Raw genomic sequence first — 21,589 nt, forward strand, 5'->3', positions numbered from 1 at the left:
GGACAAATATATACCACCCCCACTGGGGGCCTCCAAGAGACAATACTTCCCCTCTTGCAAGCACAGAGTCTGAGTGTAGCAAAAGCCTTTTAATAACAGAGAGAAACAATGTGGCATTATGTTGGGGAAACACCACCAACAGGATTCATAACACAACCCATGAGCAAAAAAACCCCACCCCAAGCAAATTGGGGCGTGATCTTTCCCTTGGTTCTTGAGTCCAGCAACCCAAAGACACCCAAAGTCCCAAAAGTCCCACAGCCCAAAAGTCTCTGTTCCTGGTCAGTGCAGCACCAGAGTTCGAAAGTTTATCTGCAGAGTTTTACCTCCCAACCTGGGTGGAGATGTTGGGGGGGTTTAAGGGGCACCTTACGTGGTCCAAAGCTGATTGTCCCAACCTCTCCATGAGGCTCTGCTCAGCTCTACCAGCTACCCCCATGAACTGCTTCAGCCATCCCACGAACCGCTCTGCTCCAAGATTAGGGATTAATAACAAGAATTTTAGTTATAAGCTAGGGACGCATCAACTAGAAGTAACGGAGGAGGAAAAGGACCTTGGAGTATTGGTTGATCATAGGATGACTATGAGCTGCCAATGTGATATGGCTGTGAAAAAAGCTAATGTCATCTTGGGATGCATCAGGAGAGGTATTTCCAGTAGGGATAAGGAGGTTTTAGTACCGTTATATAAGGCACTGGTGAGACCTCACCTGGAATACTGTGTGCAGTTCTGGTCTCCCATGTTTAAGAAGGATGAATTCAAACTGGAACAGGTACAGAGAAGGGCTACTGGGATGATCCGAGGAATGGAAAACTTGTCTTATGAAAGGAGACTCAGGGAGCTTGGCTTGTTTAGCCTAACTAAAAGAAGGTTGAGGGGAGATATGATTGCTCTCTATAAATATATCAGAGGGATAAATACCAGAGAGGGAGAGGAATTATTTAAACTCAGTACCAATGTGGACACAAGAACAAATGGATATAAACTGGCCACTAGGAAATTTAGATTAGAAATTAGACGAAGGTTTCTAACCATCAGAGGAGTGAAGTTTTGGAATAGCCTTCCGAGGGAAGTAGTGGGGGCAAAAGATCTATCTTGCTTTAAGATTAAACTCGATAAGTTTATGGAGGAGATGGTATGATGGGATAACATGGTTTTGGTAATTAAATATTCATGGTAAATAGGCCCAATGGCCTGTGATGGGTTTTTAGATGGGGTAAGATCCAAGTTACCCGGAAAAGAATTTTCTGTAGTATCTGGCTGATGAATCTTGCCCATATGCTCAGGGTTTAGCTGATCGCCATATTTGGGGTCGGGAAGGAATTTTCCTCCAGGGCAGATTGGAAGGCCCTGGAGGTTTTTCGCCTTCCTCTGTAGCATGGGGCACGGGTCACTTGCTGGAGGATTCTCTGCTCCTTGAGGTCTTCAAACTACAATTTGAGGACTTCAATCGCACAGATATAGGTGTGAGGTCTTTTTTAGGAGTGGTGGGTGAAATTCTGTGGCCTGCATTGTGCAGGAGGTCAGACTAGATGATCATAATGGTCCCTTCTGGCCTTAATATCTATGAATCTATGAATCTATGAATCTAAGAGCCGCTCCAGCCGTCCCAAAAACCACTCTGCTCTGCCAGCTGTCCCACAAACTGCTCTGCAATATATCTTCAGGCTCCCCTACTACTTAACACAACTGTCAGTGATTTCAGCTTGTAGTAGGGGAGCCTCAGTGCTGGTTCACCATTGGCCCAAAGTGAATTCAGCTCAGCAATCTGTAACTAGACTCCTAATGAAATCAAAATTAGCTCTCATATTCTACAGTAGCAAAAGAAAGAAGTGCAATTAGCATGTAAGGCCCTCACCATAGGGACCTATTCCACCAGATATTAATACCTGTCCTCCATCTTTCTCAATTCACTGCATTTTGGAACCCATGTCCCTTGCTTAGTGAGTGCTACTTAGTTGATGGCGAGTCCCTCCATCATAACAAAAGGCCAAGTACAGTTCCACTGTCCTTGATTCACATAATCAGGATAATAACAATTTATTCTTCCTGCCCCAATAACAGAGAAACTGGGGATCCCACAGCAACCAAAGTGACCATTTGGGCAGCTATGGGCTCATGCTAGGTGGGTGTGCCTATGCAAATGAGATCAGCCCCTGAAGTTCTTTTCCACAACTTGCCACAACTCACCACCAGATGTCAGGGTGGAGCTCATCCTGACTCTGCTTACAAAAGAATACTTTTAGCTCTCACAGTGGGTCATAGCAGAAGTTTGTCACCATCCAGTGAGCCTTCCTGTGGACGCTTTAGCCAAAATATTGGTAATGGCTTGTGATAAATGAAGGGAAGGGGGTAGCTCCCTTCTATGGACACCCAGGCAGCCAGTAGCTATAAAATCCTTCTTACTAGCTGTAATTATTTTACCTGTAAAGGGTTAAAAAGTTTTACTGCTATGCATAGGTAAAAAGAAGTGAGTGGGCACGTGGTCAAAAGAGCCAATGGGAAGGCTAGAACTTTTTATATTTGAAAAAAAGACTCCCCTTTTGTCTGTCTCTTGTTGTTCTGTCAGGGAGAGATGGACAGGGCAGCAGCTATGCTGTAAGAAGCTTGGGCCAGGTATGAAAAAATCATCAGTATCATACCTAGAAACTACTAATTTAAAACCCCAGATATGTAAGTAGATCAGGAAATTTCTAGGAAGACACAATTAGGTTTATCCCTTTTATTTTGTTATGGCTTATGGATTCCTCTGTGCTGACCCCAAGTGCTTTTGTTTGCTTGTAACCTTTAAGCTGGATCTCAAGAAAGCTATTTTTGGTGCTTAATCCATGTAGTAGTTCTTTTAAAATCTAGCAATAGCCTGAGTTCCCAGATGCATTTTCTTTCTTTTTTTTATTACTAAAATTTACCTTTTTTAAGAACAGAATTGGATTTTTGTGTCTTAAGAGGTTTGTGCACATATTGTTTAATTAGCCGGTGGCAACAGCTGATTTCCCTTTTTCCCCTCTTTCTCAGCTCTTCCCTGGGTGTGTGTGTGTGTGTGAAAGGGCTTGAGGGTACCCCACAGGAAGGAATTCCCAAATGAGCCTTCCTGAGTTCTCAAAGGGGTTCTGCATTTGGGTGGTGGCAGCATCTACCAATCCAAGGTCAGAGAGAAGCTATAACCTTGGGAGTTTAATACAAACCTGGAGTGGCCAGTATTAATTTTTAGAATCCTTGCGGGCCCCCACCTTCTGCACTCGAAGCGCCAGTGTGGGGAACTAGCCTTGACATGGCTGATCCTATGAATCATTAAAACATGTCAGGGTATGTGACAATGGGCTCCATCTTGTGCCTGTAATTTTCCACAAACTAATATTGTAAATGTATTGTAATTTTGCCTCTTTCCTGCTCTGATCTCTGGACTATGGACTTACACTAAAAAGAGCATTCCAATCAGTGGAGCAAGGACCTTCCAATCTTTTGGAAGTTACCAGCGACTTTACAAGCCAGCAATCTGTAACATCACTGCTCCAAACCTGATACAAGATCTTTGGAATGATGGTAGGTGTATGATTTCCTTAACCCTATAAATAGATCTTTAAATATTAGATACTGGAAGAGTGGCAACACTGTCATTATTGGGTAAGATCTGAGTTATATATTTACCAGCCTATGTGGCTGATCTCTTGAGATCAGAAAAGCCCTTTGTTTAATTAAATTGATTTTAAATAACCACTCAAATTCCAGTGTCTGGGTGGTGAAATGAGTACTGGAATGCCTGAGGAGACTTTATTTTTGACTTCTTGTTAACCAGTGTGGTTAGACAGAGAATAACCACCAGTATTGGGGTGTGTCTGCCCTATTTCTCAGCAGTTTGTCCCGAATCTTGTATTCTCAGCTGTAACCCACTGGGGCATGGTGACAGTGGGGGAGTGGAATCTTTTCTTTTCCAAGCCTCCAAAGTACTGGTAGACCCCGATAACCAGTTCAATTTTCTGCAATTGTGATAGCATCTTGTTGATGATAAACGGTCCTATCCTCTGCAACCAGAGCCTATACCTGGACTTTGAACATCTTAGTTTGCCGCTAGAGGGGAGTGGATATATACTCTAAATAAGCCCCTCCATTTCTCAATACCCACTACCTTCTCTTTTGTTTTGTTTTGTATTAAAGGATTTATTTTTCTCAGATATGCCCTGCTGTGGAGACTGCTTTGGCTATGCAAACAAGGTTTATTTCCACTAGGAGTTCTTTTTGGCTCCATGATGGTTCTGACACGCCAATGCGGACAGCCCTCCTCAGTTCCTTCTTTGCTATTTTTTTTTCTGAATCTGTGGTCTCTCTTCTACTTTGTCACTTAATCCTTAATCTGTCTTCCTGATGACATTCTATTTCACTTCTGCCTATAAACCTTTAACTGCCTTCTTCTTTCAAGATCAATTCTCTCTGCCTGCAAAACACCTTCCCCTAATTCTAGTTGCTTCTCTATCAAGCAGTCCCTTTGTTTACTTTGTCCAAGACAAGAGACCTTATGGGCAGTGCAGCACATTAAAAGGAAATATTAAACACTTACCCATTAAATGAGCACCAAACATCCCAAGCACTCAATGAGATGGGTCCTGTAGGAAAAGATACTATGATCATGTAATTAAAGACTATCATAATTAGAGCTGAGTGAAATTTGTGATAGCTTTTGGGGCCCAAAAATGCAGGTTGGATTGACCAAAACAATTCATGAATACAGATTGATTTCAGCAAATTGTTTTGGTACAAAAAACAAAATTAGAAAAGCTGAAACAAGCCACTTTGACCTTTGATTGTGGAGTATCCTTTAATTTTATTTAAGAGACCATCTATATATTTTTTTTAAAATCTTGACATCAAAACAAAAATGTGACATTTCTGTTTTCCGAAACATTTTTGTTTCAGGTAGACTGCAAATTAAAAAAAAATGTTTTGGGGCATGAATCCAAGCAAACTATTCATTTATTCACATATCCTACTTACAATGAATATGCACAAGGGATCCAAATTAAGGCTGTACAGGAAACTTTAGTTCTGGCATTTCCTAACTTTGTGTGCTTGACTTTTGTAGCCTTAATGTTCTCTTGATGTAGTGATAGATAGATAGATATAATAAGTAGAAATAATGTGTGCTAGATTCTTTCTAAGCACTCAGGAAGATACAGACCATGGTCTAATAAGTTTATGATCTAAATGTACATGTAGAGGAAAGGTATATCGCCCATACAAGATGATTATCAGGGTGATGTATGGCACACATCTTTTTAGTTACATGTTTAGTTATTGATTTTTTTTTCACAACCCTTCCTAGCTCTCACTGGGCACATTGTAAGCTTTATTGTTTCTTTATGTGACAAACAGCAAATCATCCTTAAACATAACTCTATACCAATTCTCTGTGGGTTGAATGATACAGTCAACTTTGCTGATTAATTCTTGCCCAGAAAAAACAAATTCCTCTTCCTAAACTCAAAAACTCTCAAAGGTACAGGGCTGTTTAGATATGTGAATAAGTGACTATGAACTGACAGATATAACCACCCTCACACACACATTAGAATGCATGATCTACTATATGCATGACTAACCTCTTCTGGTAATAATCTTGGGAGGCACTCAGGGATAGATTCACAAAGGATATAAAGACATTGCAATGCAGAACTAACACCACAAAGGGATTTAATCATGTCAATACTAGCTGTTTCAAAACCTAACTTCTAGTGACTCCACTGCCCAGTGGGGGCCCAGATCCACAAAGATACTTCAGCATCTAGCTCTCATTGATCTGGGCCTCTAGGCACTTGACTGAGACTGGAATGAGGCACTTCTCTTCACTCAGGATTCATTCATGAATCCTCTCCTGGAGTTAGGAAACTAAACCCTTTCTCATGGGGTGAAGGTGGTTTGGAAGCCAGAAAAATAAATGACACCTCCCCACACACATCTCATTATGGTCATTAGCCCAATGGGAGATCTGTTTTCAGGATCAGCCATTTACAGACTGATCACAGCACATTAAAAATGAATTGAAACCTGAAGTGTGGGAGATCTGTTTTCAAGTCCCCGCTATGTCTGATTTGAAGCAGAGACTTTAACCCAGGTCTCCAACATTGCAGGTAAGTGCCCTTAGGCACCTGGATATTGGGTATTCTTGGGTGGGTGCTCCTGTTGAAACTGAAACTGTTCCAGTTTGTATAAGTAACTAAATATTCACTGGGAGAGAGAGAGAGAAAATGTTAGGGCTTGACTCAGTAGCCTGGTGGTCAGGGCACTCAACTAGGATGTGGGAGAGTCAGGTTCAAGACACTTCTCCAAATCAGGCAGAGTGAGAATTCAAACCTGGGTCTTTCACACCCCAACTGAGTGCAGTAACCACTGGCCTACGAGGGGCTGAAAAAAAATCCAAACTCTGCCATTTGAGAGTTCTATCATGAATGAGGCTTAATTTTACTTAGAAATTGCTATCAGCCTCCTCTGTCTCCTCCTTACAGAGCTGACAGTGCAAGCCTGGCTGCCTGGGGTTGACAGCAGAAGCCTCTCTTTTGGACTGTGGCTGTCAGCCTCGGTCATGTTGGGGCTCTGGCTTACAACCCTGGATGGCTGTTCCCCTGCCAGCCTGGGAAGTGCGAGAGGGGACCCCACTGCTTCTCCCCAGGCCTGGGGAGGGTAATGAACCCTAAGACGAGTAGAGGTGAGGCTGAGAGGGCTGAACTATGGCCTGGGAGCTGCAGGGGTGCTGAAGTGAGGAGCGTGGGGGCTAATGGGGTGGCAGGGTGTATTGATGGTTCGTGTTGAGGAGATGGGGTGAGTGCTGGGAGGGTGAACTGAGGGCAGTGGGGGTTGATGGGATAGGGGGCCTGAACTGATGGGGCTGTGGGACTGAATTGACAGGGGCATGAATTGCGGACTGGAGGACAAGATTAATTGCTGGGCAAGAGGTGGGCAGAGGTGGGGGTGAGAGCTTCTGCAGCAGGGGCCAAAATAACCTTTTCCAGAACATGAGAGAGTGGGCAACACATGCACACATGCACATTGTCACATGCACACACACTGGGGACGTGCAGTGGGAGTTCAAAAATCAAGAAACAAACTTAATATAAAAAAACTCATGATTTTTTATCTCTTCAAGTTGGCAATACTGTAATAAATTCCCACAAAACAGTTCAATGACCTTACACCAGGTCTTCAGCCAACCCTGCACTCATTATCAGGAGGTTTTGATGCCATCTTCCTCAGTAAGCCAGTAGAGAAACCCATTTCTTCCTTTTACTCTAGGTTCCAACCCAACAATCTACTTCCTCAGATTCCTTAGGCCACAGCCTACATCAGCCTACCTCTAGGCTCTTTTCCCAAGGTCCTCTTTCCACCACAGACTCTTCACCCCTTCCCAGGTTGTGCAGAGTTCTTTCTTGCTAGAGACCCCATTCCTGTCTACTTCACCCTAAGTTCTCTCTGCGTGTATCTCTCTTTTCCAGAAACCCAATCCCCAGGCTGCCTCTCTAGGAACTTACCCTTTTACCAAGGCTAACCAAAGGGACTGCCCGCATGATCTCCCTAAGTCTCTTCTAACCCTATAGCAGGGCTTTCTGCTCAGAAAAGGATACTACGGCCTACTTTCTTCCCTTCACTCCCCTGTCTTCTTTCTATAGCCCTACATTCCTTCCCTTATTAGTCAGCCTGCTCCTTTCAAATGAGACTCATCCTTAATTCAGCCACCCAGCCCCTCTTCAGATAATCCTAATCCTTAATTGAGCCAAGACCACCCTCCGGGTGCAACTGGGCACACAAATTGTTCTTTGGCTCCAGTTAACTCTTTCACTGCCAGTGGGGATTACACACCACCACACAGACTGTCTTTGTTTTATTTGTTTGTACGGCTGGCAAAATGGAGATCTGATTGGGTTCCTTAGGCACCTGAAATAATAATGAGGGGGCAAAATAACTGCATACAGAAACTCAAAGTTATAAAATACTGATGAATACAATCTTAGAACAAATCTAGGCCTATGACTAACCTGGGGAAGAATCCAAGATTTTACTATTTGTCTCACAGTATGACAAAAAGTTTGGGAGGAATTACTTATAACTTCCCACTCTGTTATTCAGTTTATTGTTGAGTGTTGTACAAACCCTATTCCTGCTTGATACTTCTTGTTTATTTTATTCCCATTCACACTGGTCCTAGTGTAATTATCCTGGTACTGTATGCCCACCCAAATTATTACCTTTCCTCCTATATGCACTCTCTTAAGCAAATATCCAAAATATTAAATGATATTGATAATCTAAATATGTCACCATTCTTACTTTGAATGTCTCAGACATTCTTTAGTCCAGGGCCAGAATGCTAGTAAGTAACATTTTGGTTTGTATTTAATCTGTTGGAAGTTATTCTAACTCTTCAATCATTTGGTGGTCAAATGGCATCTTTTCAGGCCAAACTGTCAGCTGGACTCAGTTTTATGTGTGTGCAAACCCATCTGTCCATGTAAACGCTGCAATTGCACATACAAGTAAGCGACAGCCTCTGGGGCCTATAAAAATATGGCCATGGAACCTCCAATTTCAGGAGGTCATAAAATATTATGTTTAAGCTCAGTTTCTATTTTTTAAAGTATGTTTCTAGACCTTTTGTATTGCAAAGAGAGCCTTGATGCTTAATGTCAACCAGTCACTTGAAAATATAAACCAGTTTCTAGGATTGAAACTTGTCAGTGATATTTTCCACCCCTTTCCTAAAAATCATAGGTTATTTTTGCCCTGCTCGTCTCCTCCCTCCTTTTCCACACATACAGCTGTTCAAGGCTGGCCTTTAGGGCTCATGGTGGAACTCATGTCTGTGGGTCCCCTGATTAATTTGTAGAATCCTAGACCAGTTCCCTACTGTATGCTGAATATAAAACTAGAGCCACCACATACTTGCTCCCTTCTGGCTGCAAGGCAATTTTCTACAGCTGAGCTAGATCCTCTGCTGAGCAGTTAATATAACCTCTAGCCACAAAGAAGAGAAATCTAATACTAAAGAGCAGTATAGGGCTAAACAGGGAGTGAAAGCTAGTAATTCGTACATTCTAATCTTGGCACTGACACTGATTGCAGATGTGGTCTTGGTAAATCAGTTAACTTTTTTTCACAGTTCTTCCCATCTGTAAAGCGAATCTAATAACACTTACTTGCTGCTTAGATAATGTTTGTTGAGTGTTGCATAAGTGCTAAATATCAGAGTTTGAGCAAAATAAACAAAAGAAATGGGGAGACTATGTAAAGAAACCTGGAATACAGGAAGGAGGAAAAAGACAAATATTGCAAGCTCTCATGGTCTTATCTCAAGTCTTATTGTGTTTGATATCTTCTTAGAGCCACAGCTCCATGATTTAAGTGATTAAGTAAGATTCTTACCTCCTGTTCTTTTGTCAAGTAATTTTCTAGTTCTCACAGTTGTGGAAAAAATCTTGAAATTGTCCCCAGAATATGACCTTCATACTCAAAAACATCAAGGCAAATAAATAGAGAAACCAAAGCTTTTTGAACAAGTCATGATTTTTAGGTCAATCTCATGACTTTTTGATGGCTGATTTGTGATTTTAGATCCCTTGCAGTGGACAATATAGGGAGAGATAGCTGAGACTTCAGAGAGCAAAGGAGATGGAGAACAGCAGGAAAGGAAGTGATAGAGATAGCAAAGGATGGAGTGAATGTTGTAAAGAACCTGCTGGCTCATTGCTGGACATTATTAACTCTCAGTGCATGCAGCCATCAGGGAGGTCCTTAATTCCTTCAGTACAGGAAAGGAAAGTACTGCTAGGGGTGATAGGTGACTTGATGCAGAAGGGAGGCAGGGGCTGTGTGGGAGCAGGAGTTGTAAACCAGTAGCAGCAGAGTAGGGGTTGGCTGCAGAAAGATGGCCAGGGATTTTGGAAACTGATGCTGAAGGCCTGGCAACCAGGCTGGGAAGGGGACCAGCGATGGCCATAGCTTGTGTGTAGCTAAGAGTGGCCTGCAAACAAAGGTGTTGTGTGGATGGGTCTGAACAAGACTACATGTGCTGGAGCAAAGGACAGGACTCCAGCCAAGGGCTGTTCGTCTCAGAATGACTGCCTCTGGTAGGAAGGTAGCGTGCAGTGAGTATCTCTGGAACTAGGCTGAAGGAGCCCTTAGGGGATGGATAGGGACCATGTTTCACTTAAAGCAACTGAGTGGAGGGTAAATGCAGTATTTTTCTGGTAGCCCCAGTAAAGCATCCTCTGTTGTGATAAAGTGTTTATGGGAACCCACTGAGGGCTGGAGCCTGAAATGCCTTGTTCTTGGAGCATCAAAAGCACTTCCCTCTAAGCATGTGTTCCACCCAGCCTATTACCAAACAGGTGACCAGATAGCAAGTGTGAAAAATCAGGATGGAGATGGTGGGTAATAGGTGCCTATATATGAAAAAGCCCCAGATGTTGGGACTGTCCCTAAAAAATCTGGTCACCGTACCAGATGTGACCAGATAGCAAGTGTGAAAAATCAGGATGGAGATGGGGCTATATTATTTCATATAATAGGTGCCTATATATGAAAAAGCCCCAGATGTTGGAACTGTCCCTAAAAAATCTGGTCACCCTACCAAACACCCAGAGGACCGGTATATCACACTGCAATGGGGCTGGTTAGTGTGAAAGAGAATGAGGTAAGGTGATGCTGCTTTTCTAAGGAGAGGGAGTGACCACAAACAGACAGAAATGAGAAGAAATACAAGAGAAATATCAAGATGGATACACTGGGCTGGACACTGAAGGAGAAGAAGAGCTAGAGAAATGAGAGAAGAAAATGAAGGTGGAAAAAACTTAAGTTACTGAATTTATTTCATCATTCTGCTCCAAATAAAACATATTATACACAAAATTATGTAAAAGTATATTAATGTTGCAAAGTCAAGCACTCAGAAAGTTAAATGCCTGAATTAAGTTTGTCAATGCAAACTTAATTATCCCCCTTTGTGTGTATGCATTATGATACAGTCTATAATTACATGATCACAAACAATTTTTTTTCCACAGGACCCCAACATCATTCATTTAGTGAACAGGATGGATGGTGCTCACTAAATGAGCAGCTGTTCAATACTTTGTTTTCTCTTAGCTCAATGTCTGGCCTTAGGCCTTATGTACTGCTCACTATCCAAACCCTGCTCTGAAGACAGAATTATTAGTATCCTCATTGGCTTTTCAATGGTGCTCATCACTATAGTGTTTGTGTGCTCCACAAATATTAATATTTTATTTTGATGACACCCTTATGAGATGGATGGGTATTATCCCCATTTTTGCAGATGCAGAACAAAGCACAGATAAATTAAGGTCAAAAGTATCTAGAAATGTTGAGTGCCCAATTTGATGCCTAGACCTATTTTTTCAGAGTAAATAACCTTATAAAGTTATTTATTGTTCAAAGCACAGCTCCCATTGATTTCAGTTGCAGTTGTGAGTGTTCAACATTTCTGCAAAGTCTCAAGTCAGGCACCTAGAAAATGAGGAACACACAGTTACTGACTACCCGTGACAAGTTATATTTAAATGACTTGCCCAGCACCACAAAGGAACTCTGTGGCAGAAGCTGGGATAGAATCCATTTATCCAGGCCAACATTCAGTTCCCCTAAGCATAGGAGCCGACTCCATGGGTGCTCCAGTGCCCACCGAGAAAAATTAGTGGGTGATCCACACCCACGGAAAGCCAAGCTCCCCACATCCTTCCTGAGCGCGCCGCATCCCCTCTCCTCCCCCTACCTCCCAGAGCTTACTGCCCTTCTGCCACCTAACAGCTGTTTGGCAGTGATTAGGACTTTTGGGGCGGGAGGAGGAGGAGTGGGGACGCAGAGTGCTCAGGGGAGGAGGTGGAGAAGAGGCACAGCAGGGGCGGGGACTTGGGTGAAGGGGGTGAAATGGAGGTGGGAAGGGGGCGGGGCTGGGTGAGAAAAGGCGGGGTGAGGAAGGATCTTTGGCAAAGGGGTGGAATGGGGGTGGGGCGACAGTGGTGCAGGGGCGGGAAGAGGTGGGGCCAGGGGCAGCGGTTGGGGGGCGAGCACCCACCAGGCAGAGAGGAGGTTGGCACCTATGGCCTTAAGCATGAGACCATCCTTTTTCTACCTGCAATCTCCTGTCTAGAACTACAAAATCAATGTGTTTTCTTTTTTCAACTGAATAGGTTTTTGTTGGAAAATGCTGTTTCACTGAAATCCAAATGTTTTGTGGGATCGTGTCTATTCTGAAAATATTTTTGATGGGAAAGTTTCTTAACAATTTAAAACTGTAATGGAGTATCATTTCATTTAGACTTTTATATTGGAATAATCAATTTATAATTGGAATCATAAGGTTAAAATGGCCACTCTTTGTCAGGAAAGAAGATGTGGGTGAAAAGCTACATCTTGACAAAGAAGCAGCTGGGCAGTACAAGGTGTATATTTCTGGACGAAAGTCTGGGATTGGTAACTTACTGGTGTTGCTCTGCAATATAATACACGAATGGCTGGTTATAGCACTCATATACTATAATTGGGAGTAAATTGCATGCTGGAGGCTGTGTGTAAGTAGACCAGGATTGGTAGTTACAGCAAAGCTGTGTAAAAGGCACCCCAGGTTGGAGAACTGAGGGGACACAGCCGTTCAACAGTCCTGATTGTACCCTGGGTAATGTGACACTATCATTTTCTTCTTTTAACCTTTTTCAGGATTTGTGACCCTGGGTAATGTTTTGTTAGCAAGTGATGTTTTAATTGATGTCTTTTGGTCTGACCTGTCTGCAGCAGGTGCAAATGTTTGGTCACAGAGAAAAGATATAACAAACTATTGGTGACATATTCAGTAGCTGAAAAGAAGTTAATCACATGAGCATTTCATCAAGAAATAACTGAATATATTAAGATAAATAGAACTTTTAAGACCTTATATAATGCCATCTGGTGATGCCCAATAATATATGATGTAATATGTACTGCAGTAATGTCACATCTATAACAATTATTCTTTAAATTTAGTCAAGCAGTAATAAGAAACTTTGGAAATGAGTTAGACTGAAACAATCTGTTGTAAGTGTAAGTGGCTGACAAGAATTGAGGCATCTAATCATGAGACCATATGGGTCAAAACTATTTAGCTACAAGCTAATTGAATGTCTTTTTTAAGTACAGATACAAGCATTTTATAAGTACAGAAATAACACATATTACTAATTACACACTTACTTTATTATGGAGCTATAGAAGAAAAAAATCACTTAAGTCTAAAAATGTCTAGTAAAGAATTACTTACTGGTAGTGTTGTTAAAGTCACAATATGACTTACATAGATTGTTTTAAGTGTTTATAAATTCTATGTAATTCCTCTTCAGCATGGAAATTTTAAGTTAAGTATTGGGAAAAAAAATTGACTAAGTATGGTTTGGCTATTGAACAGGCTGCGATGGAAGGTTATGGAATTGTCGACAATAAAATTGTTCAAGGCTAGACTAAACACCCACATATTAGGGTTGTGTGGAAACAATAAAATCAATCATACCACTGTGCTGGGGCTGGACTAAATGACTCACTAGACTTGCAACAGAAATTATTCTTAATTAACAACAGTAAAATGCATTAAGTATTTCAGCTCTTTGAAAGACCTCCTGAAAACCCTCTTCCATAGCAGCAATCTCACATTCATCAGCAATCCTTCAGTAGCAAAGCAGATGTATGCATACAATGATGAGTGGGCAAACAAAGGACTATATAAAGAAATATATTTTAGATTCAATTTTCTAAGGAATTAGTTTAAACAATGAGAATTTTTAAAAAATAGTGTAGATATTTTTCCACTGTTCTTTTCATCTATTTATTCAGGCAAGTAATTAGGTGAAGTTTTCCCCCAAACAAAAGTGTGCTATTAAAAAGTAGTGCGGGTGGTTATGGGTAAATTTTGTCAGTCAACCCTCCCTCCCTCGTGAAAGCAACAGCAGACAATCATTTCGCGTCCTTTTCCCTGGATTGCCCGAGCAGACACCTTAGCATGGCAAGCATGGAGACCGTTCAGCTCACTGCAGCAGTTATGACCATCGTAAACACCTCACGCATTATCGTGCAGTTTATGCAGAACCATCACCTGAAAAAACAGGTGAGGAGGCGACGGCAGTACAGTGATGAGGACATGAACACAGATTTCTCTAAAACTGCGATCCCCAGCAATTTGGAGATCATGGTGTTACTGGGGCAGGCTCATGCCATGGAATGCCGATTCTGGGCCCAGGAAACAAGCACAGAGTGGGGGGACCGCATGGTGTTGCAGCTCTCGGATGATTCCCAGTTTCTTTGAAACTTTCACATGCGTAAGGGCACTTTCATGGAACTTTGTGACTTGCTTCCCCCTGCCCTGAAGCACAAGAATGCCAAGATGAGAGCAGCACTCACAGTTCACAAGCGAGTGGCAATAGCCCTGTGGAAGCTTGCAACACCAGACAGCTACCAGTCAGTTGGGAATCAATTTGGAGTGGGCAAATCTACTGTGGGGGTTGCAGTGATGCAAGTAGCCAACACAATCACTGTGTAAGTAGGTTGCAATTCCTCATGCCCTATCTGGTCTGGAGGGAGAGGAACACAGGTTCCCACCCTCAGAGAGGAGAGGCTGGAGGCGTTAGCCCTGAGTGGGGGGTACTCTCAAGGAGGCCTTGAAGGAATCAGAGGGGCAGTGACCCCAAAACTATGACAGCCCGCTGTGTGTATTTGATAGGTATGGACCACAACAGACTAAAACAGAGATGAGATAAATAATGTTCTATTTCTTATAGAACCACAAACCGTTCACATTTTACTCACTGTGTTGTTCTCATGTTTCATAAGGACACATGGCTACATGGTGTGACAACATGCTAAAGTTGTTTCAATGGTGAGCAATAATGTTATTTGGCTGATGAATCTAACCTTTTTCCTCCTGGGCTGGTGGATTTCAAATGTAACGTAGGCTTGGTCATCGCCATCAAATCCAGCTATGTTAAGAGTGAGACTTATTAGGTATTTTATGTAATATATACTGGCTTAGGTCAGATATGTCATTTATCTTCACTTGTGAAGAGACCTTAGAATTCACTTTTTGCAATGTCACTGGTGACTTATTAGTCTCATCACTTGTGAAGACAAATATCATATCAAACCTAAGTCATTGTGTGTTCCCTATACATATGAATCCAGAGAGTGAGAGAGAGAATAAGAGGATATTCCCAGGTGGTGTATGGTAAAGGGATATTAAACTTTCTGTTGTAGAAATTGGACAGTTATTTTAATAAACATTGTTGGTACATTTCTTCTTTGACACATTGCTTCTGGTAAAAGCTACTAAAACACTCAGGTGCTTCCTTCATACCTGCTGTGTTCTAATGATACCAACAGTGAATGGTAGAAACCCTCTACCAAGACGTCAAGCCTTCTTAGCAGAAATGGAACTGGGCGGGACGGGGTGTGTGTGTGTGTGAGAGAGAGACTGACTGATTGACTCTCATTTGTCAGATTCACAGAAGAGCACAGTCCCCATTAAGAAATGCAATTTGAACAGCACTTAAGCCTCTCTTTTGTCCAATTTCATGGACCTTTTTATATCACTCAATTTATAGGAAAAACCTCAAGAACCAAGTAGAATAAAACAAGATTAGAGGTTGAACATCCTCCTGGTACCTCTCTGGGGGAGGCTCTGTGTAGATTTGGTTATGAAATACCACAAATCAGATGAATGTTGTTTTCTGTTTTGATTCCTGGTTGCTGAGAGCATTCGTGTACTGTGTAGTGTCCAGTGTCTGGAATTAACTTAAGCAGTGGTGTGACAGCTTGAATTAGAATCAGTTCAGCTATGGCGTTTGACATGACGCAGATTCAAGGAAAGTCAAAAGGGGTATCAATGGTGGTGTCATAACTCAAATCCCCATGACATGCTCTAACAGCTGGAGATGTGTAGGTTGTCAAGATACCTGCTTTTGTCGGACTATTTTCTGGTAAACAGAATGCCCTCTTCTTAAACACTGAACACTTTCTCTGTGCTCATGAAGGCAGACGGAGTTAGCAGACTTTCTTTGGATTGATGGACTACAGCAGGAAATCAGTGCCTACAAAGCAGGTTTGATCTTGAGCATGATTTCAATAGAGAGAAAATCTAATTGCGCCCCTGGCACGTTTATTACATTGAAACCCATCGTGTCCTACTGTGACAGTTGAGGTCAGTTTAAGGGGCTCAAGCTGGCAACTTAGATTGGATTGTCTGAGCTGGAAGCTGGATGATCTTAAGGCTCTAGTTTCCTGAAATCATGCCTCTTACAGGTTGAAAGAGCTTGTTTGCTCTTCAGGGCATAGTTCTGCATCCATATCATTCCTCAGTCATTTCTCTGAGGGAAGGATGACAGGAGGGGAACCCTTTATTCTAGTGTATGTCCTTCCCTCCTCCCCCGCCCTTGTTTTTGCTTATGAAACAGGAAAGGAGCAGGGACCATGTATGTGCACACTGAAGCATGCTGTGTTAATTTAGATGAAATGAAGGGACCAAAGGTGTTAACACATCCCAGACGCTGTCAAATATTAAACAAGTTCTCTATACAGAGACCTCAGCCTGATTAGTGCCATGGCACAAACATCATTTACAAATCTTGTTAACCTTTTATTAAAGATACAGAAAAGAAGGGAAAACAGTTAAAGTATTAAATAAAGCCTTTGTTTTAACAACATTTCTTTTCCCCTTTCCCTTTAGCTGGAGAGAGTTTTAGAAGGAGATCCCCCACCCTGGCCCCTTGTTTGACAGTCTCTTAGATGGTAACAAAGCATGGTAATAACTGCCTTTTTGGATAAAAGAGAAGCTATTAGTTGAGATGGGCTGGAGCTTTTACTGCTGATGCTGTTAAAGTCCAATACCATTTCATGCCAGGTGGTATTTAGAATTCAGCTGGGGCTGGTACAGGTGGCATTGGTATCAGAGTCCCTCTCTCTGGCCTGGTCTGTTAAGACATCCCTCAGGAGCAGAATGACAAAGGCTCTTGATCCCAGGAAACAGTGAGAATGGTAGCCATGATAAGCAAGCTTGCTCCCATAGCCTTCACCCATTCTTTTGTATAAGACCCGCAAAGGGAGTGATGGATGAAATAGCTCATGCCCTCATTATTTTGTCCACCAATTAGGCCTGTCATCTGACACCAGTTTTGGTTTATCAGTGTCCAGTTCCACATCTTTTGTTTATACCAAGCATGATTTCAATATTGTCCTTGAATTATATCAACATGGCCTTTTTTATTTGGACTAATTTGGTCTCTGTCTGGTTCTCTTGCACCTGTTTATAACATTATTATGGAAAGCAAGTTGACCTGCTTTCCATGAATACTTGTTATAGGTTATTGCAATACCTTTTGAACATTCACATACTTCTTAAAATTGTGTTCACAGTTTAGAGTATGTGTGGCCCATTTCTCACTAGAAGTCTCAATATCTGATTGGAGCCTTTGTGTATTACAACAATATAAATAATTTGTATGTGCCTGAGACATAGTCAGAGGGTAGAAGTTAGAGACCTAAAAATAGGTTAATATAATCACAAACCCCAGAGCCTATTTGTCTACTCAAGTAGGCATGATTAACTTAAATCAAATCTCCAGTTTATTTGGAGATCTGCTTTAAAAAAATAGTAGATGTTTTACTATCCTTTATTTACAGCATGTCTACCTTGACTTCCAGGTTTTAGGACTCTTCAGATTTTACAAGAACAGCCACACTGGCACACTGTTTATGTAGGATTCAGTGAAACAGTGTGAGTGATCTGAATAGAACATAGACATGGATTCAGATTGACAAGCTTCTTTTTTTTCTCCTTGGTCTGGTAGGCCTCACTGGCAGCAACCAGAAGGAATTCAACCTTCAAATCAAATATTTTCCCATAATACTGCCAATGAACTAAATCACTATCTGATAAAATATCCTTGCAGCCTTGCACCCCTTCTATTATGATTAAAAGTCAGTTCTCATTATGGCATGGAGTGAGTCAGATCACAATACTGTAAGTGCATTAACTGATTTTTTTTTTTTTTTTGGTAAGTTACAAGGAGATTCAGGCAATGTCAGGTCATAAAATGTCTTTTACTTAATATGATACTGTCTCTCTTTAAAAATTACTTTAATGTGACATTGTCCAAAGTGTAACTTGTTCCAGGTCAGAATGAGAATTTACCCATCCCTTAGTCCTTATAAAAGGGGTGGAGGGTTGTGCTGCTCTGATATGATGTGATTCATATTAGCTACAGAACCTAATATGCTGCAGTGTGCAAGAGACCTTAGTATTAAAAAGTATCAGAGGGGTAGCCAGGTTAGTCTGTATCCACAAAAACAAGGAGGACTCCGGTGGCACCTTAAATCTGTTAGTCTTTAAGGTGCCACCAGACTCCTCGTTGTTTTTGTATTAAAAAGTAACTTGCATCCAAATGAGTACTGTATTTACTAATAGTTACAGGACAGGCTGTCAAACACTTCTGGTTAGTTCAACACATTTGAATTACAGCAGCAAGGAAAAAGGCAACTAATTCAAAAAATATTTTTGACATACTGAGCTTGTCTAAAGAATAACGAAGCAAGAAATGTCAGAAAATTGACAAGTAGTCAACAGCATTAAATCAGCTGAGAAACAGGACCTTGTTCATACTTTGTTAAAGCAGAATTCTATGGGCCAAAACTTCCCAACCCCACACTTGACGAAGCCTGAGTAGCCAAGTTCAGTTAAGAGGTATTATGTGAGAGTTGGGGGAATTCTCCTCCCCCTCTTCCTTTTCGGGTTGCAGAACTATTTCATAAGTGTTACTGAATCCCTGAAGCTGCGGTAGCTCCTACTGTAACCTCCTATCAGTAGGGATCATTGGCTATATAGTAGGTGATAAGTTTCTAGTGTCCCCTTGGGGAGATGGTGGGCAGTACTTCTGTCTTGTAGTCAGAGGCACAGCCTGATGTGTGCTATTCAGGGCATCTGCCCCTTTGCAGGGGGAAGAGGGTGGGAGTCAGAGCAGTCCAAACCAAAAATGAAATTGTGAAGCCCATAAAAACTGATTCCTAGGCCTTCAGGAAGTGAAGGTGGGAGGGGGAAGTACCAGACCTCCTTATTTCTGAGGGGGCCTGTGCAGCCAAGGCCATTTTCAGGATTGGCAGGCGTCACAGGTGCACCAGGTTGTGGCAGATTTTGCTCAGAGGAGCTCTTTAAACCCTCACTGACTGGGGTGGGGATCTGCTCCACCACATACCCTGCCTCTCAAGATGGAGCTTGGATCTCACCACCCTATCCCAACTCCTCTACTTTTGCACTGTCCCTGTATTGTACCATAAAATTATAGGGCTGGAGAGCTAAGTACCACAGCATAAAGCACAAGAGTCTCTGTCATTGTGTTTAGACATTCAGGAGAACATGGTCTGTAGTGAGGGAAATGGCATTACCTACCAAATATTATATTAATGATTCTATGATCCATTTGACTGCTATTGGTTCCTTTTCAATCACATAATGGGCTTTCTTCCAGGAGAATAGCTCCCACCAAGGTACATATCTGGGTGCTCCTCACCATTCACCTCTTCTGGCAGTATAACACTCAGGACTACATCTCAGATGTTTATAATGTAAACTACTTTGAAAAATTGGAACTGAAGAGGACTGGTTCCTGGAACAATCTTTTATTAAGATGTTAAAGGCTTTCTTGTCATTCCAGTGCACCTTCTTTGGACTTCCACTGTTTCTCAGGTCCATCAGAGTGTTGCCTGATTTAGGGTGTTAATAATATTAATGACAGGTTTCAGAGTAGCAGCCGTGTTAGTCTGTATTTGCAAAAAGAAAAGGAGTACTTGTGGCACCTTAGAGACTAACCAATTTATTTGAGCATAAGCTTTCGTGAGCTACAGCTCACTTCATCGGATGCATTCAGGGGAAAATGCATTTTCCACTGAATGCATCCGATGAAGTGAGCTGTAGCTCACGAAAGCTTATGCTCAAATAAATTGGTTAATAATATTAATGTGGATAATATGGGTTTTAGGCTCGCCAATCTGTTTGATCAGAAGATGAAAGTTCTTGTCCCAAATCAGGCTCCACGGAATTTACCAAGGACCTCGGGAGTATGACAGGAAGCTCACACTGAGACAAATAAAGACTTTTTATTAAATTAAATGAAGTAGTAATTAAATGGTGAAATAATCAGAGTTACAAAGTTACAATAATATTACTGCTATTCAAAAGATATATATGGTATTATATGCTACAAAGCTTTTGTTATATACTCACACCCTGCCTTGATAACCTGGTGGTAAGAGACACAGGACCAGCCTCGCCTCTGGTGGTTCAGGTTTCTCAATTTTTGAGTGAGATGTGCAGCGCTTAGAATGATAAGAGCTATCAAAGCTAACTTAGAGTTTACTTAACTAACTGAAACTTAAAATCAAAACCTAATAAACAAAACTAAGAACAAAAACTTAGGGAAACCAAGCTTAGCCTAGTCCCCTTGGAACTTAGAAAGTTAAGAAAAACAAGTCCAGCCTACTAATAGTAATCGTCGTCATAGATGGAACTCCCTAGCAAGGGCACCTAAAGATTTTCCTCTTTAACAGTGGATGAAGTGATTCTCATGTATATTTAAGTTTTTTGAATGACTCAGAGATCCTTGGAGATGAAAAATGATAAGTACAGTAAATGTAAGATAATAGCCATTAACTACCACACTTGTAAACTGCTCTATTTTTGCTGGAGAATATGCCTTTTTTCTGAATCAGTCTCTTAGTAAACATAGTCTAATGTTCTCTAAAAATCTTCCATTGCAGTTTTTGCTCTACAAATAGAGAAATCAGACTTTATTTTAAAAAAAATCAAGGAAACTATATTTTTATATAGTAGGAGTTTGATTTCTTATTTATAAATAGAGGAAAATAACTAATAGCAGAAGCCTGATAGTCTAAAAAACCAGCATGTTACAGATGCACTGAGACTCTGCATAAGAGATTACTGAGTTGATACATTCCCCGAGAGGGACATGATGAATATTTTATTTGTACTTCATCTCTGAGTAGGATTTATTTTCTAATAGACTACTTGTACTCCATGGTCTGGTGGCCCTACTGAATGGAGGAAGCACACCTTGGTCTCCCAGTTCAGGCTGCTTTCACAAGGTAATTCCTGGGAGCTCTACAGACCAGTGTTCCATGTGAGAGGCTGCAAAGAACATATATACAGATTATCAGTGCAGGCTGTTTTGGGAGAATATGCACACACTATTTTTTTTTACATGGCAATTTGCCTGTGACAGACTACAAGTAGCAATGTTTGTGTTGTCACAAATTGAATGTGTAACCGAATACTGAAATGATTTTCCTTGCGTCTTCTGTAGTAATTGTGCAAAATAATGGTTGTTTGGATTTTGCAATGACTTCAGATTAATAGCAAATATTCACGATCAATTTGCATTGAAACCGTTGTTAGATAAATAATAATTACTTGGCCAAGTATTTGTTGAAAATGCAAAGTCAATTAACTTTTGCATCGTTTTACATTCAGTTGTAATTTTGAAATGATCAATCAGTGTTTTT

The 21,589-nt window shown here is 41.4% G+C and overlaps 1 long non-coding RNA gene across 5 annotated transcripts in view; it reads left to right on the plus strand.

The window, feature by feature from the left end:
• LOC125644402 (uncharacterized) overlaps positions 1-21,589 on the plus strand; it is a 356,210-nt gene that overhangs the window by 169,308 nt on the left and 165,313 nt on the right. The window contains exon 5 of one of the 5 annotated variants that reach the window (XR_012664247.1): positions 21,091-21,120. The exons of the other annotated variants lie outside the window; for them this stretch is intronic. This is a non-coding gene — a long non-coding RNA (uncharacterized LOC125644402). Of the gene's footprint in view, positions 1-21,090; positions 21,121-21,589 lie in introns of those variants that run through there. 5 annotated transcript variants of the gene reach the window in all.

Source organism: Caretta caretta, chromosome 1, assembly GCF_965140235.1.
Source record: "Caretta caretta isolate rCarCar2 chromosome 1, rCarCar1.hap1, whole genome shotgun sequence".
Classification (NCBI taxonomy): domain Eukaryota; kingdom Metazoa; phylum Chordata; order Testudines; family Cheloniidae; genus Caretta; species Caretta caretta.